Below are 25,423 nucleotides of genomic sequence, written 5' to 3'. Positions count from 1 at the left end.
TGATGATATAAACATATTTATTTCCATAAAGTGGAGGGATTGACAAACAAGCAAATTTTGCTTATCTGAATGCCTCTCCCAAACATGATACATATACAAATTACAATGTTTTGAAAGTGACATGTGAAATAGCATACATTGTATAATTGACATTAAAGATAAGTATTGTTCTGTAAGTGTTTAATTACTGGATTATTTTTCCTAACCACAGTTACGTTATTATTTACATCCAGCACAACAACATCGCAGTATCATATAGCTACGATTATAATGACAAAGCTAATGAGATATTATTAATGTACAAAGATAACAATATAATGACAAAGCCAATGAGATAGATAACAATATAATGACAAAGCCAGTGAGATAGGATTAACGTTCAAAGATAAAAATATAATGACAAAGCCAATGAGATAGGATTAACGATCAAAGATAACAATATAATGACAAAGCCAATGAGATAGGATTAATGAACAAAGATAACAATATAATGACAAAGCCAATGAGATAGGATTAATGAACAAAGATAACAATATAATGACAAAGCCAATGAGATAGGATTAATGAACAAAGATAACAATATAATGACAAAGCCAATGAGATAGGATAAACGTTCAAAGATAACAATATAATGACAAAGCCAGTGAGATAGGATTAATGAACAAAGATAACAATATATTGACAAAGCCAATGAGATAGGATTAATGAACAAAGATAACAATATAATGACAAAGCCAATGATATAGGATTAACGTTCAAAGATAACAATATAATGACAAAGCCAATGAGATAGGATTAATGAACAAAGATAACAATATAATGACAAAGCCAATGAGATAGGATTAATGAACAAAGATAACAATATAATGACAAAGCCAATGAGATAGGATTAACGTTCAAAGATAACAATATAATGACAAAGCCAATGAGATAGGATTAATGAACAAAGATAACAATAAAATGACAAAGCCAATGAGATAGGATTAACGTTCAAAGATAACAATATAATGACAAAGCCAGTGAGATAGGATTAATGAACAAAGATAACAATATAATGACAAAGCCAATGATATAGGATTAACGTTCAAAGATAACAATATAATGACAAAGCCAGTGAGATAGGATTAATGAACAAAGATAACAATATAATGACAAAGCCAATGAGATAGGATTAATGAACAAAGATAACAATATAATGACAAAGCCAATGAGATAGGATTAATGTACACAGATAACAATATAATGACAAAGCCAATGATATAGGATTAATGTACAAAGATAACAATATAATGACAAAGCCAATAATCCTAATCCTTTGTCTTTATGTTGGTATCTTTGTACATTTTTGTTCAGTGCATGCACCTTGTGTAAACATAAATATATAAATATATATGTATACAGATTCAGGTTCTTTATTTCTTAATAGACCGCCGACGGTGGTACAAGTGCACATATACAGTACAGAAATTAATATAAAATAATATGTATATCCAGAAGGCTGTGTGCATTAAGATTTAGAATTCAAAGTGGTAAATGCTAAATATACATATTTTGATAGATGTAAATGCTCGTTAAATGTAGTTGTTTAAAACAGACTTTTCATTGAAAACACATTTGATCAAGTTAAAAATTTGCTAGGAGCGTCGTGGCAAACAATGAAAGAAGTTGCATTCCATAAAAAAGTATTATATATTCATAAACAAGGCAAACCAACAGTCATATGTCTGTGCATGGTGGGGTGAGGTGAGGTGAAATGGGGTTTTAACGTCACGTTTAAGATTATTGCACTTATATAGCGACGTGCATGTACTTTTGTGCGTCAGTCCACTGATATACCATGCTGCAGTTTTAACACGAATACCCCACTCGTGATCAGAAACAGTATACTAACTCAGAGCCGACCAAGTCCTTGTTTTAGCCCCTTAATGCCGAACGCCAGACAGGGTAACAACAAGTACCCTCTTTTAACGTCTTTTGGTATGACGCGGCCTGGGATCGAATCACAGACCTTCCGCTCTCCGGGCGGACGCTCTGTCACTGTGTGGTTCATGTGTTTATAACACCCCTTGAAAGTGAAATATAGCAATATATTTTTCTTATATTATTATGCAAGTCAGTATGATGTACAATACGATGGGCGAGGAAAGCAATAAAAAGGTAAGCTGTTGCTCTTGATTAAAAATACGTATTTTGAGGTCTGTATTTGTACCCAAGCGATCCGTGAAGATCCGGGTAGAGAATAGGTCTTCAGCAACCCACGCTTGCCTAAAAGATCAGCAAATATTTGAAAAAGAAAGGTCTCAGAAAAAGAGAAAAAGTACCGAAACGCGAACAATAAACGCATCGGAATAAAAACGTGTTTGGCACATATCAGTTGTGGAAAGAAGAGTATATTTTAATCATTTAATCCCATCCATACGAAGGAAAGTACAGTGTACAAATGGTCATTGTTTAATTATGGATAGGAAAATGTCTAAGGGTTATGAAGGGTGAAGAATAGGTTGGCTTTGCCAAGAACGTGTGCAGCCGACCATGACCGCCAAAGGAGGCTTGCCTGGGTGAGAATGAAGGGGTGGGCTTGTGCAAGCGTCTAATTTTGGCGGACATTTCTTCCAAGACAATAATTGGAGCCTTTGTATTGTCGTTTCAACCTTTTGAAATTGATAGACAGGACTAAAATGCAAATAAACCTGACTTACGCACCGCTTTCGATGTTTTTAATGCGATTTTTGCATTAGATGTTAGATCTATCCAACTCTGCAGAGTTGTATTTACCCTTGAGGCCTTCACTTTAAGACTCAAACCTGCACCGCCAGTTGGGGCGACGGAGACGACTGACTCTTCCAACGCTGTGAAATTACAATTTGTATAAAAGTGGAATACAACACTACACACTCACTCATGCATACAACACATTCACTCGTATTGGGTCTGAGTTTTATATATTATGACCAGTGACTTGTACATCCTTATTTTATTGCAGCCTCTAATTTGTTTTTGTGTCTTGTGTCATCATGTTGTCTTACTGAATGCTTGGCCTTTAGTCATGTCTGTAACACCGGGGAGACCTCGGATGACAAGCGGCCATCATGAATTATTCAACAATTCAGTGGTCTACGGTTGTAATTGCTGTACAATCTAATGGAATTGACAGAAAACATTACCCCCGATGACAAATAGGAAATGATACTTTTTTCTAGAAACCCATGTTTTCATGTTACTCTTCGATTAAATAAACTGAATCAATCATTCGACGGGTATTGCCACATTAAACGTTTGGGGTCCTCAAAACCAACTCATTTACTATCTCGATGACATGCAGGACAACAAACGGACTGAAATATTAACAGGTCTTGTTTATAAAGACGATACTGCAATGCCAGTTCTCAAGACCAAGTTACACATCCCGCTCCCATACTTAAACATGCGTCTAAATAGATGACACACAAAGACCAATCAACGAGTTTCAGGCTCAGACTTCTGTTAGAACGTATCGACCGCTTTAGTCTGTCACGACCGCTCCGCACCAGCGGTGCCAGGGCACTATCGCTACGCCTGGTCTTCTGGAATTGAAAGTGTGGGCTCGTGCTGTGACGTCGGTAGTCACGTGACGTGCACAAGCGGAGGTTCTCCCACACTCTCTGTTTGTAGTAGATGCATTACTAGAACGTAGGAGTACAGTTTCTGTTTGGTTGGACTCAACTACAGAATCTTCGCCAGAAATTTGCAGTCGAGTTCGGTGCTTTATCAAACGAAGGTAAGACATGTTTAGCATTGCCAGGTTTAACTTCCCAAGCCAGTTCATCAAAAGGGGATTTTTTCTTTTGCAGAATCAGTTTATTTTCCACACCTGTTGAATATGGCCATGTGCAAGTACATCCTGCGATATTTATTAGTAGCTCGCGTAAGTTTTGAATGTATTTACTGAATGGAGTGTTGCATTTTATGTAGGCGACATTAGACATGGTGTTATCAGTTAGATATTATATTGTGAATACATGCATTTGGCTTCACAATGGACGGTAAGGAAACGGTAATTTTCATAGGTGGAATTGCTGAATAAAACAAGCAAATGTTTAAAACACGAACAAGACTGCACTGCACCTTTTCAATAGAAAACGCATATAGCCTTTCGTGCAGAGACGTAGCTTTTACTTCAATGTTTAATATGAATCCCGGGTATATGGTATATGTCTTGATCTCTCTTGAAGGTTGATAGTATTTCAAAATACGAATAAGTTCTTAAATAAACTGGTCATCAACGTACTGGCCATTTTAAAAAAGTGGAGAAAACATTATTTTAAAGGTACCTTCTATAGAATTTCAGGCATAATTGATTATTATCTTATTGCTGTAACAGTAAATGAAATATATTGAATTCGTGATCAAACTCGTATGTGTTTACCATACATTAACTCTACGGCTTTCTATAATTCTTCGAGAACACTTTGCACTGTACATTCTTCAATAGCCCCTGGTTAATCGTGAGTGGCACATACATTATTAAAGGATCCGCATTGTAGCAATACATAGACTCCCATAACAGAGGGCCTTTAATGTTTAATCAGCTTTTACTAGGGGCGGTGCTCCAGGAATTAAGGCTGCTTTGTTAAACAATACTTGTCATTGGCAGTAAATGATTCGGTACGAGTAGGTATACACTGGGGGATAGCGTTAACGCTCAGATGGTGATGCTAAATGTTGTCGTTGTTGGAACTACGATAACCAGGTGCCAAGACAACAACAGAAAAAGGGATATGTATGTAAATATTTGGTCTCCAACATGTATTATTGCTTGTAAATAATTCATGAATAACATTCAATAAATTCTGATTCATTTTCGATAAAGCTAAGTTTGCCGGTGTTCATATATACACTACCGACATAATATAAGGGTTCTAATGATTTGAATGTTGCTATCGTTGAGATGTACATTTACAATGCCGTGGCATTGCAACATCTAATCACAATGAAATTTCACATCATGAATAAATAGCATGTGATGCACGTGCACACGGAAGCCAAATGGTGAGCCTCTATAGTGGAATTCACCATGACTAATGCACTTGGGCCAGGCAGACGCTGAAAGTGTACCCGAGACTATCTCAATGAACATAGAAAATGGCGAATTGCAGGTACGATTGAGTGGGGACATCGGTATCCCCATTCGTGTTATTCCGGGACAAGCCGAATAGGGACTCGTGCCCCTCTCAAGGCCATTCTTGCGACCGGGTTCCGTCTTAGCGCAAACGGGCATACCTAAAACAATTGTCAACTCGTTGCGTAATGGTTCACATATATTTCCCCATATATTATATATATTTCAGATGCAATTTAAAGCACAACAGGACGTGCGGAATTAGACAGTATGATTGAACACATTAAACTGTGTCTTGGATAAATTTTTAGATGCAAGACATATGTAAAATCAAAAAATATTTTTGAGGGATTATTTTACGAAGAACTTGAAATCATACGCGCATTTTGATCGGTTTGTCGTATTTTCGCACATTACATTCATCGATAGGGGGACGAGTCTTCTTGCAGGTTACGAAAAGGGGCAAATCAAAAAGTGTAATTTCTCGTCAGTGAGACAAGTACCGTTGCAATGAGATCTGGTCGTGGCAGGCCTAAAAACGACACCTGGACAATATCGTCTTTTTACATTAATTGTACAACGCAACAGATTCAAATCGGCTCCTGTTATCAATAGGGAGGCGAATTTCAACATCTGCCATTAAAAGCCGGCTATGTGCAGGCGGCCTGAAAGCAAGGCATCGTGTGACAGCTTACCATAGGCGGCAAAGATTGGGGTTGGCTAGTCATCACCAGGGACATACTGTACGTCAATGGCGTTAAACCAGGTTTACAGGCGCATCAACGTTTTGCCTCCGACTCACAGATGGCAGAAAACATTGTTGGCGACGTAGCGGCGTGTGGGATGCCGGAACAACAATTCTTGATCATGATCGGTATGGTGGCGATAGTGTCATGGTGTGGGGCGGTATCACACATGACAGGCGAACTGATTTGGTTACTGTAAATGAAAATTTGACTGGCCAGAGATATGTAGCTGAAGTTTTGCGTCCTGTCGTTGTTCCATTTACTGGAATTATCGGTCGAAATTTTGAACAGCAAGATGACAATGCCAGACCATATCGTGCTCAGGTCGTCACCGACTATCTCCGACGAGAAGCATATGGGCATTGGAATGACCAGCTGACATGTCCCCAATACAGCATCTGTGGGATGTTACTGGGCGGAGAGCGTTCGCCAGAGACACAACACCCGCCAAAGTGACCCAACTTGGGGTAGCTCTTGGGGTAGCAATACCGAGTCAACCATACGCACAGTAATCAACAGTATGCCATCAAGGTGTCGTGCATGTATCGCCCAAGATATTGACCTACACGCAAAATTCTTTTTTTATATCTATCTCCATTCAATATCATTTTATCTGTTCCCTTACTTTTTGTCGGTAAAATAGAGTGGTTTATCGATCTCCATGTAAACATGATTTTGCAATGAACTAATGTAATGGCCAGGATAGGTGTCTGAGTTGATTGCGTCTCTTCGTATCCCGACTGCGTAGATCGCTGCTCACGATATCGATCAGTGGATTGTGTATTCCAGATTCGATTATTACAGGCCGCCGTCATTTAGATGGACTATTACAGAAAGCGGCGTTAGACAACAAGGAAAAATATCAAAACAGACTTGAGGTCGCACCTATATCTTGTCATATCTGTCTTACATAAAATCTTTTTAGGTCTTCAGCAACCCATGCTTGCTGTAAAAGGCGACTCTGGTTGTCGTGAAAGGCGACTAACGGGATGGGTGATCAGGTTCGTTGACATGGTTGTTACATGTCATCGTATCCCAAATGCATGGATGATGGTCTCGATTATTTACAGACTGCCGTCATTTTGCTGGAATAGTACAGCATTAAACAAACAAACAAACAGTTTCACAAACAAACATGCAATATTAGCTGTAGATAATACATACCCAAATGTAGTTTCGTAAGGTGTGAATTAAGTTCTCTTGCATTTTGAAAGACTCCTGAACGATTACCCATACCTTCAATGTCACCCAAACAGGTGTCAGAGACTTCAGGTACATGACCACACATGATTATATTGCAGGTCATGAAAAGATATTACTTCTAGAAAAAAATAGTTTTCGTAAGTAGCGTTATTTATCGTTGATACTATTTTGTGTATTCAACGTAAGCTTGCTTACGGCTAACGTAAAATACGGGCTGTTGAAAAACCAAACTAAAAACTATATTTAGTGATTCCGGGTTTTAATTAGTTCCCAGCAAAGTATACGGATAGTAAGAGCCATAATAATGGTTCTGGTTGTCAGACTCGGTGACTCAGTTCATAAAAAATCCAGTTGTAGGGATTGATGCTCATGATGTCAATCAAAACACACTCGAAACAAAGCAGGCCGCCGTCATATAGCTAGAATATTACCGAGTGCAGCGTTAGACAAAACACAATACACTTGGAAAACATCATGCATATTCAATATTAAGCAAACTCGTAACAATCCGGGTTAGAATAGATTTTTAGCATCACATGCTTGTCGTAAGAGGCTGTCAACGGGATCGTGTGGTCAGGCTCACTGGTCAAACCCTCACCATGATTATGCCTCACTGGATCACAACGAAAAACTAACTGGAAAACGAACCTCGAACTAAGACAAACTATGTGAATGGCAAACTACGAATTATTGTGATCATCACGAACTATCGTTATCGCCACGAACTTTTGTGACCATCACGAACTATTAGGCTCACCGCAAACTATTGGGATCACCAGGAACTATTGGGATAACCAGGAACCATTGGGATCATCACGAACTATTGGGATCATCACGAACTATTGGGATCATCGCGAACTATTGGGATTTTCATGAACTATTTGGATCATCGCAAACTATTTGGATCATCACGAACTATTGGGATCATCGCGAACTATTGGGATCATCACGAACTATTGGGATCATCACGAACTATTGGGATCATCACGAACTATTGGGATCACCACGAACTATTGGGATCAGTTACCATTCGACTCTCACCAGTTTAGGTTATAAGTCAGAGATCGCAGCATTTATCCTTTAAGACACCTGCGTCATGTACATGGAAACCTTCAATGTTATCACGTAAAGTAAAGGGTAATCTTAAATATAGCGCCATTAATATTTCATTCGATCTAAATGGAAAATTATTGCTCCCCCTGTTAAGATAAAGCTGAAGGTTAAAGCTATTTCCGTATTTTTGACACTGAATAATTAATAAACAGGATATGTAGATCAATTCCACATTTTCTTAAATGTGAAATTTCATTTAGAAGGAAAAGAATATCAAACGTCAACGCCAGAGAATAACCGGTGTAGATTATCCGCCGAAACATATTCCATCGGGCGATCAAGGCGAAATAGAACAAAAAATATATGAATGGATCAGTGAAAATCAGAGTTATTTGTTTTGAGGATATTTCAGCGTTTCTTCGATTGCATATCTCGCTCATACGAGGACGAATGTACTGAAATGATTAACTTCATGATCGATGTGGAATTGAACATTTCAAGATTTGGGCTGTTGCATATGTAGGTCCTACGGAAAAATAAAAGCTACGAAAATAAAAAGCCTTAAATACGAGAAGATTTCTTATCTGACGATCACTAGCAATGTACGCGTACGTGTCAATAACTGCAGTTTGTTGACAATTGAATATCGTTCTGTTGATCAATTATAAACCGCGATATACGGACATTTAACACTGCACTTAACAATATTTTAGTTGTATGACGGCGTTCTGTCAATAATGGAGTCATTGATCGATCAAGGCACCTGGGATACGATGACATGCCTGACCAACCGATCCATTTAGAGAAGCTCAGGTTGCTGGGGACTAGTATTTATATTGAGTTCCCGCCGGTTAGAAGCAGGTGAGGTGAGGTGAGGTGAGGTGAGGTGAGGTGAGGTGGGGTGGTGTGGGGTGGGGTGAGGTTGGGTGGCGTGGGATGGGACGAGTGAGTGAGTGAGTGTGTTTTGTTTAACGCCTCTTTTAGCAATATTCCAGCAATATCACGGCGGGGGACACCAGAAATGAGCTTCACACATTGTACCCATGTCTGGAATCGAACCCGGGTCTTCGGCGTGACGAGCGAACGCTTTAACCACTAGGCTACCCGAACGCCCCTGGGATGGGACGAGATGAGGTGAGGTGAGGTGGGTTGAGTTGAGTTGAGTCGAGATGGGGTGAGGTGGGGTTGGGCGTGGTGAGGTGAGGTGAGGTGAGGTGAGGTGAGGTGAGGTGAGGAAGATCATTGCATGTGCGTGTATATATATATTATATATAAGTCTCTGTGTGTATGTGTCTGTTCGTATTATATACCATGATATACCTTGCCTAAGTTTATCAAGGATACCATACTCAGACACAATATACTGACCCCGAGTCGTGAAAGAAATGACAACCGTTTATTGACACTCAAGGCCAAGGCCCATGATGCAGTAAAGAAAAAGGTATGCATTTTCTCCTAGTTGTCAGTGGCAAATGTGAGAAAAACTGAAAACTGTATTCATTTGGATTCATTTGATGTTTCTCTGCAATAACATCTTTGATTCAACACTGCATGACAAGTACACGTACAAGGACAATACAACCGAGGGAGTCCGCTTCATCGTTTTCACAATGTCGGTGATATTTTAAATTAAATCATCCTAATCAAATCATAGTGTCATTCCAACCGCAAATCCTCAAAATAGAATTTACTCCATCAGGAGGAAGAAGATTGCACTGCTCAACTATGACCGGTAAAAGAGGAAGGACATGATGCAGTGAAGACGTCTTTAGGTTAAGGTCAAGTTCCGATTTTTTCAACAAACATTCACGTCACTGTTGTCCATATACAGAATCATATCAGTCTGACCATCGTCGCCGATGGTCATCGCTGGCAGCAATGTCGTCAATAAAGACGGAGAACATGACATCGTACTTAAGAGATTAGGCTCACTATGAAGTGAGCAGCTGCCGTGATCATAGCACCAGTGACAGAGATGTGTTGACGGTAAATACCTCCAGGGTTGTAGGGTATTAACAGTCTGCGCGGAAATAGAACTTGTTATAAGGTTGTTATTACCTTGTCAATATTAGGAAGAAACACATGCCCTTGTTGAACAGTGTAATGTGAAATATGCTCTGTAGCACTTATTGAGTTATCCAATAACATTGTGCTGATATGTAGATGTCATTTGTCTCTTAAAGAAATACCCATGGGCTACAAAGGAATTATGTCTTATCTGTCCAAAGTGAACGGATTTGGAAAATACCTAAGGGCGTTTAACATTGCTTCGTTCTCTGAGATGGGAGTAGTCTGTCCTACAATATGCCAGTTTGTAGTAAGTGAGTGATTATTGTTGTTTAATGCCGGAGTCGTCAATATTCCAGATACTTCGGTCCTTATGTAATTGTGGCTGGGCCGGGGATACAATGCAAGTGGTTAATAACGTGACCAACGTCCCGAGACATCGGGGTAAGATGACTTGCAGTTGGTCAAGACATGTTATAGTAACCACGCCATCCTCATTAGTCTCTAACAAACAGGGGATAGCGATGACCTCATATTTCGTATTTTAAACAAACATGGGATAGCGATGACCTCATTTTACGTCTTTTTAACAAAGATGGGATAGCGATGACCTCATATTACGTCTTTTTAACAAATATGGGATAGCGATGACCTCATATTACGTCTTTTTAACAAAGATGGGATAGCAATGACCGCATATTTCATCTTTTTAACAAAGATGGGATAGCAATGACCGCATATTTCATCTTTTTAACAAAGATGGGATAGCGATGACCTCATATTTCATCTTTTTAACAAAGATGGGATAGCGATGACCTCATATTCCATCTTTTTAACAAAGATGGGATAGCGATGACCTCATATTTCATCTTTTTAAGAAAGATGGGATAGCGGTGACCTCATCAGCTGTCTCTCTAACAAACTTGGGATACTGATGACCTTATATTTCATCTTTCTAACAAACATGGGATAGCGATGACCTATTTTTTCACTGCGGTATTACGGGGCTTCTAACAATTGTCTGTTTTAGAACAACGTTAATATTAGTTACAGCATCTTGAGCAATGTTTTGTCGCATCAACGTCATTTACTTCTCTATTACGTCACCGTAAATTCTTAGCATTGATATGTCACTTCTATTGAGCGCTTCGTAAACTATTAATACAACAGTACTAGCCAAAATCATATTTCTCAGCGAAACTTACAAAAAAAATAATTTGCCCGAATACTATACTTATGTGCCAACATGACTCGTAAGGAAAAGTGCTAGCCGGATTATCTAAGGCGCCGCAATTCGCTGTGTAGAGTTGCATCCTATAGGTATGCCAAGATTGGGTCCTGATAATGATCCTGTTCTGGCAACACCATACCCATGCTCAACATCCTGTGTCACTTTGGTCCTTCCTTCTAGATGATGGTGACACGGCATCACAGTTCTAAATCGAATTAAACACAACTCAACTCTCTCTCCCTCATGTTGTTTGGTAAATCTTTTTGCAAACAGAACACACTCAAAGAAACGCTTTACATCACAATTGCGGTATATAGTGAGTCTGATATCGGAAATGGAATCGCGATATATCGATATATTGCCACGGGTTGTATATACTAGGGGTATACAATGGTACACGAAATCTAACACTACAATGCAGACGCATGCAATGTGTGCTTGGACACAATCTATTTTCTGGAGTATTGTCCAATGTTCAAGGCAATCAATTTACCCTGAATCACTTACGTCAACGTTATATACACTCCCTACGTCAACAAAGGCATGCTAACGGTGTAACGTTATCACTCTATTTACCTATTGTTTGAACCACGTTGCCAATCACAACTCAGCTGGCATTTTTTTCAATATGGTAGACAGAGAGTTTGAGATACACTGAATCGTTTTGCCCAATGCGCTTTACGATTAATAAACATGTACCTTTATCACACTTAAATAATTAAAAAGTCGTTATCTCTACAGTCGTATGACGCTCACAGCATGAAAACCGCTTCCAACGCTCTCAGATCATTTTGCAAAAGTGAATTTCAGATCAAAGACCTACACCTGTTTCATGTATAGATTTTTTTCTTTCATTTTACCTTTGACGTTTTTAAAGAAATATGGACGCCCACTTAAGTGAAACCCTTGCTACGAAAGCGTTAACCTTACACACAACACCTGACACAGTCCTTGCTGACTTATGGTAAGGAATGGTTACAGGAAAGCAAGTCATTATGTCACACTTAGCAATATTCGAGCAACATTACGGAAACCTGTAAATGGAATCTTGTTTGTACCATGCAAACTCGTGGCTGAGAGCCTTAACAAAGACCCACATCATTGCATCACACACCAATCTTGCCCGTAGTCGCAGGGATTCACTCTTTCCCACCGAATAATATTTTTAACAACATAATTTCAAAAGGAGAAGTTTGCTCAGCCCTACCCACCCATTGGGCAACATCTACATACATAAGGATTATATGCTTCCGAACCGAACGAATATGACTTCATGAACACGGGACGTCTTCGGAATATTCTGAATCACTGCCATATGGGATACGGGACATGAGCATGGGCCATGGATACCAAGGAATTACCAAAATTTTAAAAAATGCATGTTATCTCTCGCCCCCCCCCCCCCCCCCCCCCCACACACACACACACATACACACAACTATGGGGAACGCTTCTATGGCTGGGTTGTGAGCTGTGTGTGTTTCTGTGTCTGAGAGCTGTGTGTGTGTCTGTGTGTGTTTCTGTGTCTGTGTGTGCTTAGTGTTGGCATTTCTGTAATGCCTTGGTATCCGTGGTACGTGATGCTTGTGCCCTTAAGCATTAAACATTTGCGCTTTGTTCATAATAAACATGTTATGAACGTTGTATTGTTTTATTCAGACAATTTATTTCTTAAGATCATGAAAACATTCCCGTGTCGCTAATACTACCGCTATGGAAGTTTAACATGCATGACTATAACAGATCTTGCTCTCATTTGAGTCTAACAAGGTGGGTTTCAATACTGTAGATTGATAATCTTGAGGCTAAAAAATGCTGGGAATACATTCGTCAAGACGCTTTTAACTTTGACGTGGTTTCAATTACATATTGAGCTTACATTTCTTTTGGAGTGATGGCGACTGCATGGAAAGGAATTTCGAATGTTCTCCCAAAGGAAATAAGTGGTTCTTCTCGAAATTGAAGTGAAGACACTCGGGGCTATTTTAGTTATACCTCTTGACTTTGTCTGATGTGTTCATAGTAATAATCTACGGAACATTATTTTAGAGAGAGAGAGAGAGAGAGAGAGAGAGAGAGAGAGAGAGAGAGAGAGAGAGAGAGAGAGAGAGAGAGAGAGAGAGAGAGAGAGACCTTTATTGAACTGTGTTTAATAAGTTAACTTGTACACGGGACTAGCTGTGATATAAAGTGGACATTCGAACGGGGACACTGTAAACTGTACTCTGCAATGTCTACTCTACTCCTAGACGGATAAGAGAGTGAGAGGTGGGTGGGTTTATTTGCTTGATAATTAGCACATTTTCATACTCTATGGCAAGTATCACATTTAGCGAGTTGATTACTTTTATGTTGTTATGTTGTTCTCGGTGAAAGTAGGTTTTATGATTGTTAAGGGCAACAGCTATATTGGTCAGACAATCATCATATTTCATTTATCATTCCAGTGAATAAGATCTCGTCTAGACGAACAGCAATGAATATTTTATGGCCGAAATTGACAGTGTTTTTATATTTACTAGCAACTTAACATGTCAGGCCTTCCAGAATAAGACCTGTATCTGGCTAATGTACCCGAGTGTCTGGGAGAGTGCATTATTTATATAACTGAGATGAAAGTTTCTTTTATTCTTGGGGTTGTACTTTTGATTCGAAGTAAGTGGCGGTGGGATTACCCAGTGGTTAAAATATCAATCCAGGTTACATTTCAGTGTTCATCTTGTGAAGTTCATTTTGGTGTTTCATGGTGTGATTGTTCACTTATTTTGAACGTGTTCTGGAATAGTGTGGACGTGTTATGGAATAGTGTGGAAGTGTTCTGGAATAGTGTGGAAGTGTTCTGGAATAGTGTGGAAGTGTTCTGGAATAGTGTGAAAGTGGTCTGGAATAGTGTGAACGTGTTCTGGAATAGTGTTGAAAGTGCTCTGAAATACTAGTATTTTGAACGTGTTCTGGAATTGTGTGAAAGTGTTCTCGAATAGTGCGAAAATGTTCTGGAATAGTGTGAACGTGTTCTGGAATAGTGTGGAAGTGTTCTCGAATAGTGTGAACGTGTTTTGGAATAGTGTGAACGTGTTCTGGATTAGTGTGGAAGTGTCCCGAATAGTGTGAACGTGTTCTGGAATAGTGTGAAAGGCATTCACTCACATAATTAACAATGCGCAATGGCAATCTGAGGGAAACACTATCCAGAACATGCTGACACTGTCTCATCATCAGTTTTAAGCAACCCGAATGATAAAAAAAACTGCAATAGATGGCGATAATAGAATGAACAGAAAAATAACTAAATATGAATTTTTTTTCTTTAAAACTTCCATATATAAATCTACGCATATATTTTCTTGTATATGACGCACTTCATATATATATATCTGAAGTTCATATTCACGAATATGGGGTAGTGGTTTAACGGTGATGTCAGCTGTTGATCTGTGAATAACAACGAATATCACAGGCATGGTGCTGACACACTACAGATCACAATCGGTGGCCTGCAAATATTCAAGACTGGGACAATTAATTTCGGGGCGGTTGCTGGGATTTAAGAAAGAAGAAGTTTGTTTGTTGTTTAACGCCGCACTCAGCAATAATGCGGCGATGTGACAACTGCCTCAAAAGAATCGATTCTGGATTAGACAATCCAGTGATCAGCAGCGATCCTCGAGTTCGCGATCCACCGACACGCAAATCAACCAAGTCACAAGGCATAACCAGCCGGTCCATTTGGTTACGAAAAGCGTAGGTTTCTGGAGACCTATTCTAACCCGGAAGTCCTGCTTACCAAAGGCAATTTGGAGCTTGTAGGTTTTATTTCTGTGGCCATTCTGACGTTGTACGGACTACCTTTTATCGTCCACATTAAAGTTCAGGACGTTATTTTGAAATCCGGAATAATATGAATGCCATGTGTCACCATGTGGATCTATAGAAGCGAACCTCAACCATATTTATGACAACCGGAGTTTGGCTGCATAATTGCTTCAGATACCATAAGTATATTGGAGCATTCAATATACGGTTCAAGGTAATGCCATAATTTTCCGGAAATCATAAAAACGATAAGCGCATTATTAAATTTAAGCATAAACAAACGTATGCCATTATCATGTGTGTGTAAATCAAACCGAAGTGATTTTTGACAGGGAAACAGGAATCACGTTGACATCTTGTAAAGTGACTTCCGTTAAAGCACTTGATTCCTTGCTGCGATCACAAATCTGAGTTAAAACGAAAGGCTTTCATGTACAAAGTAGGTCGGAAAAACATTAAAAAAGTCTCAGAAAAGTATATCGGGAAAACATAAACGAGTTATCGTGCTGAAAACGAGCTGTTTGGGGTGAAATGGCCGTATAGCCTATGAAGTGGCGGGCTACATCCGGGCAATTAAGCTTATATAATTTCCGTGACTAGATAAAAGACTTTCAGACTATTAGCCCTATTGATTGTTTTACCATCCATATGCAAAGAGTTATTTGTTTGTCGTGATTTCCAATTATTGGTATTTGGGAACATATTTGTAAGTGCTGATTGGGACGACTTACAAGTTCAGGTTTAACCTTCGCGAGGTGAAGAGTTTTGTTAAGGTTTTTGTTTGTTTGTTGTTTAACGCCGCACTCGGCAATGTTCCAGCTACAACGAGTATGGAACGGACAATCCAGTGATTGATATCATGAGCATCGATCAACGCAATTGGGATGACATGCATGAACCAAGTCAGCGATACTGACCACCCGATCCCGTTAGTCGCCTTTTAAGACAAGCATAGTTGCCACTTACGGCAAGCATGGGTTGCTGAAGACCTATCCTACCCCGGGTCTTCACGGGTCGATTGGTTTAATAGGGTAAGCAGACGTTGATAGCCTGACCTTCTGACGTGTAATAGCTTTGAGGTCCAAATCGGTTTTCATGGCAAAAGATCGGTTTTCTATAGTCTCAACTCATTTTTTTAAACATAAATATTTTTGCATCTTGTGGTATTTGTTTGAGTCGTTCACCAATGAATATCTGGACGAGGATGAACCCCTTAAATGGATCCTAGTGATGAAAGCTTCACTGTGAAGCACATTTTGTCTGACTGTGTTGACCTTACAAATAATTATAAAGCAGTATGTCTGAAAGTTGTGTTTACCGATTTAATAGTGCTTGCCCACTGATATACTAGCTGCAGATTAACATGGACACCCAACTCAGACACATCACACTGACTGCGAACCAACCCATGTTTTATCCCTATAAATGCCGACATATAACAGTACAACTTTTAACGTGTTTCGGTATGAAGCAGCCAGGGAATCGAACCACCGACCTTCCGCTCTTCGGGAACTACTCCTGATCACGCACACCAAAACAATAGTAATGCACAATGATGCATGGATAGATGAAAGTGTGTTTGTGTTTGTTGTTCAGTGCCGCCCGCATTCGGCAATTTTCTCGCTGTATGACGGCGGCCTGTAAATAATCGAACCTGGACCGGACAAGTCACCGATTCTGACCACCCGATCCATTAAGTCTCGGAGGACCAGCATAAGTCGCTGGGGACTAACACTAACCCGGTAATGAATTAAGCGTAAACATAGTAAAGAGTCAAAATACGAAATTTGGAAATTATATTTGGAAAACATATTGAAGCTATGAATACATTTCGGAGACTAATTACGTGAGAAATTGTAAATGCAAATTGCTGAGAGTGAAAATCTGAGCAGCTGTGAAGAAGTTGTTAGATTGCAACTACTCCTGACTACTCCTGACTGGCTTGACAGTATATATATAAGGAAGGTGTAAGGATCGATCGAATAACGATGCATCGTAATTATCCATGATCTTGTCGTACAGTCAAGAAACCACTATCTAAACTTGATCTAGCGCTACACTATATCCATAATACACCTTGTTTGAAGAAACATTTGTGAATCCTTTGAGAAAATGATTCCTCAAATCTTACCAGACAGTCATCTGCGGAAAGACTTGGAGGATGTGCAAAGACATGTTGAGCTGCTGGTACGAGTCTAACTATCGCGATATAACTTCAATAGTACCTGTAATAATCTGTCATAGTCAATATCAATGTGAACATCCGGGGTAGAAAAAGTCTTCAGCAACCCATGCTTGTCATAAGAGGCGACAAACGGGATCGGGGGGTCAGGCTCGCTGACTTGGTTTCATGCATGACATCGAATCCCAACTGCGTAGATCGATGCTCATGATATCAATCACTGGATTGTCTGGTCCAGACGCGATTATTTACAGACCGCCACCGTGTAGCTGGAATATTGCCGAGTGCGGCTTTAACAACAAACAAACAAACAAACAAACAACAATTTCAATGAGAGAACTATAACTTCCTTCTGTGCAGATACGCACATAGTGCCAAACCAACTGGAAATAAAAACAAAATCTCTGTCTTATGAAGAACTATTCGTCATTATTGCGAGCCAGGTCGATTCAAAATTCATTGTCTTTGTTTTAATGACAGACGTCTGAACTGTTTAAAAGAACCCTCTAAGAGGTTTCAAACATTGCAAACAACAAAAATCGAATATTTCAGTTAAAGTGTCCATCTTGAAATTTGGCAGCCATCTTGGATTTTTGCGTAGCTAATATTTATTTCTCAATATATATATATATAATATAGGAATATTGATCAAAAGTTTCATGCGTGTGTCTTAACTTGAACAATTCCACTATATATTGCACTTCACTTGTCCCTTTATTGCATCTGACAACATGTCATTCGTCACCTACAGCGAGGCTGACGTCACATGAATCAATGAAATTTTACACACAGCATTAAAGCAATCATAAACCACAAAGAATCCTCGTTTCGTGTAGGACGCGTTAGAACATGCCTCAGCTGTTACAGAAAATAAGATCGAACAGTTGTTTGGTGGCATGCATACACTGATTTCTAACGAGGAGTCACAATGTTATAATGTGAAGCAGCAATGACACAATCGTAACAAACGCATATTATTGCCTTGCATTGTCCTTGCAGCTCCATATTCAAAGGTCACCCATGGGAGATGGAACTGCTGAGGGAAAATGAAACAGGATAATTAACAAATATTGGGGGAGCAATAGATCATTGAGGCTACATTAACAGGTCTTGTCGTTAATCTACTCTGTCAATCAATATCATAGCATGTGTTTGTTGAATAAACGCAACAGCAAGAATGAGGCTAGACGGAGACTGTTTGACCAGTGATTCATAGTTAGCGAGAACTATGTGGGTCGTGAAGGTAAAGAATTTTAAAAGTATAAATTTGATGATGTTTGTTTGTTTGTTTATTTGTTTGTTGTTCAATGCCGCACTCGGCAATGTTCTAGCTTTTTGACGGCGGTCTGTACAAAAATCGACTCTGGACCAGAAAATGCAGTGATTGATATCATGAGCATCGATCCACGCAATTGATATACGATGACTTGCATGAACCAAGTCAGCGAGCCTGACCATCCGATCCCGTTAGTCGCCTCTTTCGACAAGCATGGGTTGCTGAAGACCTATTCTCTACCCGTGTCTTCACGCGTCACACATACATGTACAGTTGATGGTCGCTGTGTTTAACTCGAATGAACCTTAGAAAAACGTTCGCCTTATCAAATTTTCAAAAGAAGTATAAAATTCACGTTTAATAAGCAATAAAGTGCTTAGTTTTTAATAAAAATATAATAAATGAAAATAACTAAGTCAAATAATGATTTAAAAAAAATACGTAATTCACACACACATAAACACGCTGTACAATCAGTTCGAAACAATCCAGTACGACACAGCGATGCCCAATTGTACATTTGATTGGGAATTGTACGCCGAATTTAGCAATAGTCACGATGGGAGCACCAGGAATGTTGTTTTGGGAATCGAACCGATTCCCAAATCGACGAGATGAGCTACGAGGGCTGGCTGAAACGTTCTGAGCCTAACTGTGAAAGACCCGTACCAAGTCGATGGTTTTCATTTATTTCTCCACATAGTCCCCTTCCAGGTTTACACACTTTTGCCAGCGATGCTGCAAGGCCTGGATGCCGGTCAAGAAGACACCCTAAAAAAGTCATTCACAGCGGAAATGACGTCATCATTACTAGGAAAATGGCGACCGGCTAGTTCCTTTTTCATTTTGGGAAACAGGCGGATGTCTGACGGGGCCAAATCGGGTGAATAAGGGGGATGGTCAATGAGTTCGAAGCCAAAACATGGCAACCACCGATTTGTGAACAGGAGCATTGTCTTGGTGGAACAGGACTCCTTTAGTGAGCGTTCCCCGTCACTTAGCTTTGATAGCTTCACGCAACTGTCTCAGTAGGTCAGCATTATATCTTCCATTGGTAGTCTGGCCTTTTTCAAGATAGTCAATCAGCAGAATACCCTTGGAATCCCAAAAGACTGAAGTCATCACCTTTCCAGCAGAAGGAACCGACTTTGCTTTTGGGGGGGCTGGTGATTCCGGATGCTTCCATGCATTGTTTAGACTGAATTTTGGTTTCTGGTTGAAAGTGATGAACACAGGTCATCCATGGTTACAAATCAGGCCAAAAAATCAACGGGATCTGCTTCAAAACGGCATAAATTGTCACGGGACGTCAGGAATCTGACACGTTTCTGATCCGCTGTCAAGAGCTTTTACACCCATCTTGCAGAAACTTTTGTCATTCCTAACTCGTTGGTAATAATGTGCTCAACCCTCTCATGAGAGATGCCCACAACACTGGCAATATGTCGAGTGGGCAATCGTCGATCAGCCACCACCATGTCATGTACCCGGGTAATGTTTTCCGGAATGGTTGCTGTTGAAGGCCTTCCTGGACGAGGGTCATCATTAAGGCTCTCTCTGCCACGCCTGAATTCCGCAGCTCACTTCTTTACAGAGGAAAAGGAAGGGGCATCATCCCCTAAAGTGGAGACCATGTCAGCATGTATCTGTGTTTGAGTTTCAGTTGCAGGTACTTGATGACTGACCTATAGCCAGTTTTGTCCATTTCTGGTGATTTCAATAGGTAGGTACACAAGATGGTCTGGTACAAATACAATAATAACACTACAGTTGCAGTTCTTATGTCTATGATTCATTAAATGATTGTACTTGTTGGTGGCAAAGGTTTGTTTCAATCCGATTGAGATATCCCACTTAGGCTTAGTACTTTTCACGTTAACAAGGCTTCTCCAATCCTCTGCTCCTGATAGTATATATCGTCACCTTTGGTTGACGTTATGTTTGTTGTGTGAACATGAACAGTTCATACAGGTTATCTTACGCTTATCTTAGATTTTTGGAACAAAATGCACTTGGAATGTGAATAGTTACAAATGGGTGTTCCTGTGGTTGATGACAGAATGAACAGATCCTGGGTTCCTGTGCACTTGATTTTCATTCTCAGCTCCTTGGGGAGTATACGACTCAAGCTGCCTGTGAGGCGCCACATTGACATCTCATCCTACCGGGTTCCCATTCACCGTATGCACATTGCGAACGAGGAGACGGTATCATGTTACATCCTCCGTTGTTATCATATGAGGTGAGGTGAAATGGGGTACAGCGACGTACATGCATGTGTGTGTGTGTGTGTGTGTGCGTGTGCGTGTGTGCTTGTACTAGTGAGGACTGATGCTGATCTATAGTGCTAGCCCACTGAGATACCTTGCCGCAGTTTAACATGAATACCCCACTCAGACACAGTACACTGACTCCGAGCTAACCAGTCCTTGTTTTAGCCCCTTAATGCCGAGCGCCAGACAGGGTAGCAACAAGTACCATCTTTTAACGTCTTTTGGTATGACGAGGCCGGGGATCGAACCCCGGACCTTCCGCTCTCCGGGTGGACGCTCTACCACTAGACAACGGAGGCGGTCGTTATCATATGCAGTCCATGCCTGTGGAATTGTTTTGAATCTGAAAACAAATACTATGTGAAAAATATATAACACATTTGTATTTCTGGGTTTGATTGAATTTTACTACAATTTCATTATTTCAGAAAGGACGAGGTATGGAAAGTTTTTGGTCCACTTGATTTGCATATATATTGAGAAATAAGAAATACAATCGTTATGCAAGCTCATCAGAAATAGTAATTTGGACGAGGGTTGGACAGCACTCACACATGTTTGTTTTAGAGGTTTCAGGAGTTTTCAGAAAGAGATTTTTTCATAAATATTTGACTCATTTTTCTTCCGAGATGGTAGGAGAGGCAAAGTTTTACTTTGTTGCGTATTGAACCTGTGATATTCACCGTGATGTTTTACTGAGAATTTGTTTAATGCATGTATAATGTCTCCTCGTCGCTATTGGCCGAGGTATTGCCGATGCAACATATGAGGTCACCGGTGAAGATCCGGGGTAGAATAGGTCTTCAGCAACCCATGCTTGCTGTAAATGGCGACACTGTTTGTAAGAGGCGACTAACGGGATGGGGTTGTCAGGCTCGCTCGCTGATGCATGCCATCGTATCCCAATTGTGTGAGTGAGTGAGTGAGTGAGTGAGTGAGTGAGGTTTTACGCCTCCTTGAGCAATATTCCACCAATGTGACGGCGACACCAGTGACTATGCTCCAGTGGACACACATCAACACGTACTTTTATGTGTTATTGAACTCGCAACTAGAACTCGTTGTTAGCCGAGACAGGTCATGCACTTGTCGCGGACCACCTGCTACCCCTTTCTTTACAATTGTCCGCAGTGGGCGGACCTCATACATAGTCATAATGGGTTAACTATCAGAGTGAGTGAGTGAGTATGGTTTTACGCCGCTTTTAGCAATATTCCATCAATATCACGGCGGGGGACACCAGAAATGGGCTTCACACATTGTACCCATGTCGGGAATCGAACCCGGGTCTTCGGCGTGACGAGCGAACGCTTTAACCACTAGGCTACCCGACCGCCCGTTAACTATCAGAACATAACATGACTTATCTTGGCTTACCATAAGTTGATATGACTGATAGTTGGTACATGATCTGGGTCCACTTGCACAAAGCCATCTTAGCACTAGGATTATCTTAAGCCTGCTAAGGGATGGGAATTATGATCATCTTAGCGCTAAGATCGCTTTGTGCATGTGGACCCTGCGTGTTGATAGGCGTTGTCTTTGTGCATCAGGTCACAATTGGTTTCAGCCCATACCATAATCCCGTGTTTGCTGTGTTTTCAACACAATTGATTTACTGCTTTCACAAGAGCATCCGTAGAGTACCATCCGACCAGTGACGCGAAATGCTAAACACATTCAATCCACATATTAGTTAAGCGGTTTGTTTACAGAGTTCTTTGCAAGTCGTGTGTCAGTTCAAATACTCAGCCAATAGTTATAATCCAGGAGTAATTACCAACGCTGTGACATTCGTTGCCTTTGATGTCAACGCGGTGGATCCGTCACCTTCAGCTACGCGTGTTTGGCTGTACTAAGAGTGACATTTATAGAAGCACTGGTCCCTGAGATGTTTCAAAGCAGGATTGGGCGTGAGTGTTGTGCAAGTGCTGATAGATCCATTTCATCACAGCAACTGAAGTTATAATAAATGTTGCATTTGCAATCTCCGGTTGACAACTTTTAGCGTAGGTGCCATGAAAAGAAAATTATTGAAATTGAAATTAAATAACTACTATGGTCAAATAATATGAAATTAGGGTGAAATGTAGGTTCAGTCAAACATATGATTTAAAGTATTAAAATTGCTCACGTGGATAATTACTTTTACACCAATATCCTTTTAGAATTAAATCTAAAAAAACCCCACTAACACAGTACACGGTATATATTCGGGATGGGTTAGGTAGGGCAGCGAAGAATGATTTCGATTGTCGTTCAGTTGCAAGAGACCGTGTTTTAATCTTGTCGAACACTAAATATTTCATGTCAGAAATTGGCATTGTTTTAATATTCATCAGCAACATCTCATTTGCAGATTCTAAAAAAGAACGGAGTATACTGGTTGTGTTTAAGAGTTAACAGTGCACTGTTGATACGAATGACTGAAACGTTTCTTTTATCCCAGTTTTCGCAGCCGTGGTAAGATTCAAACCTGTCACAGTTTGGTAGTAATTAAGGTATGCCCACATCACGCCAAAGGCCCAGGCTCGATTCCCAACATGGTTATTTGTGAAGCCAATTTTTGAAGTCTCCCTCCTTCCTAAAACCGGGGTACAATACTATTCAAACACACCTTCTGGAAGTACTATTCATTTCAATGAAATCATTTTATAAATAGTACAACGAAATCTGGACACATGTATACATATTACCTTTCAAATATGCATCCTATATCGACATTGGAATGAACACTCTTCTATCTGGATCCTGTATAACCAAGATTTATAGATCATCCGAAACGATTGTATTTCTGTCATATCGATTGAAACCATAAAAAAATATTATTGATTTTGGTAGATGAACGCCTGCAAATTGTCTCTTATTTCTCAAATACACTACCCAATTCCGTATTAGAATCCTTGTAAGTCGTTACATTGTGAATATATCAATTAGGTCGTTTAAGCTGCGAACAAATGTGCCATTAAGACGTGCTGCGATATTTCTTGTGAGAGATCTGGACAGATGAATATTTGAGTGAGGAACCGCTTTCAACACGATATCTTCAGTTACAACACGATACGTCAGCGAGATGTGGGATGTAAGCCAACATCCTTTCAGTGAAACCCACGAACAAGAAGATGAGGCCTGACAGTGTCACAAACGGGAAGGGGGGGGGGGGGGGGGGGGGGGGGGGGGTGGGGGGGGGGGGGGGGGGGGGGGGGGGGGGGGTAGCCTTGTGGTTAATGCGTTCGCTCGTCACGCCGATTCCCCACATGGGTACAATGTGTAAAGTCCATTTCTGGTGTTCACCGTTAAAGACCGACGTAAAACCATACTCGCTCACTCATTCTCTCATTTACAAATGAGTCAAAGGCTGGGAATCGAGTGAGCGACTGGATGAGTATGGGACAAGCACGAGCCAACGGCAGCGGTGATACCAAGACAATCAGTCACCATCACACATTGTGAAAACTCATGAAATCCTTTAGTAGGTTCCACGACTGCAGTTTGTATTAAGGGACCTATAATGTCCAGAAATATCCATAAAAGGAGAAAGCCAGTTTCAGTTTGAATGTGTTTGGAATGGATCCTCCCTGTTCCTGGCATTGCTTGTAGAGACGTAACCCGTCACATTCCTGGTTAGAATAGGTAATCAGCAACATATGCTGGTCGTTACAGGCAACCAAACGGATCGGTGGCCAGGTCCGGTGAAAGCGTGGGTCGTTGCTCATAATATCAATCACTGGATTGGTTCAAACTAGATTATTTTATAGACGGTCGTCTTATAGCTGTAATATTGTTGACCGCAGCGTCAAAAAACAAAGGTCAAATTCGAAACGCCAAAGAAAATTGCGGCGCCAAGGACCACTTGGTAACGCTTGGTTTTCATGAACTTGTTTCGCTTGGCGATACTGTATTGTCCAAAACAATTAGGTCCCATTTTTTTAACGCGAATAAGTCATTTAAATACAAATTTTCACGCCTGAGACATTTTCTTAGTAAATGGCTTAAGATATTTTGTGTTTAAAATGTAAGGTATTGTAATGTACACTGACACATGTAGCCTTGTCCATGAAGTGTTATGTTACAGTCCTAATGACACTTATCTGAGAGTGTCACAGCAAAATCGATCTGTGAATGAATCCCATAGGACATACGTTTTTTTCAGGGTTGAGCTGTAAATGATTGATGACCTATCGGATAACGCTACAGCATGATAAGAACTTTCCTGAAAAATATCAGTGATGAGTTTGTACTGAGAAAATAGCATCACGCGAGCCCATTTTCTACACCTTCCAGGCAGTGTTATGCAGTCTAAAGTAAAGAAGTGCAGCGTAGATTATCTGAAAGAGTCTCGGCGTCGTTGCTTCCATTGGAAGATTCTGCGGAGCTTGTAAACACATCAGTTTGGACGACCATCATTTCCGGGACAAAACGAGTTCCCCGTACCAGCCCATTTGTGACTCTAGGTAAGAGTTAGACCCCAGCTACCTATGCTTGTCTAAAGAGGCAACGAAATGGATCGGGCGGACAGGCTCGGATATGGAGGATTGGGT

The 25,423-nt window shown here is 40.3% G+C and overlaps 1 protein-coding gene across 2 annotated transcripts in view; it reads left to right on the top strand.

The window, feature by feature from the left end:
• The first annotated feature begins 3,567 nt into the window (after nucleotides 1-3,567).
• Nucleotides 3,568-25,423, top strand: part of LOC124149066 — a 77,773-nt gene continuing 55,917 nt past the window's right edge. The window contains exon 1 of one of the 2 annotated variants that reach the window (XM_046520425.2): nucleotides 3,568-3,757. The gene's annotated coding sequence lies outside the window, so the exon portion shown is untranslated. The remainder of the gene's footprint in view (nucleotides 3,758-25,423) is intronic. The other variant, XM_046520427.2, reaches the window with a different exon arrangement.

The sequence above is a fragment of the Haliotis rufescens genome, unplaced genomic scaffold (genome assembly GCF_023055435.1).
Source record: "Haliotis rufescens isolate VD_foot unplaced genomic scaffold, xgHalRufe1.0.p SCAF_8, whole genome shotgun sequence".
Classification (NCBI taxonomy): Eukaryota; Metazoa; Mollusca; class Gastropoda; order Lepetellida; family Haliotidae; genus Haliotis; species Haliotis rufescens.
This window is presented reverse-complemented; position numbering and strand designations above follow the sequence as displayed.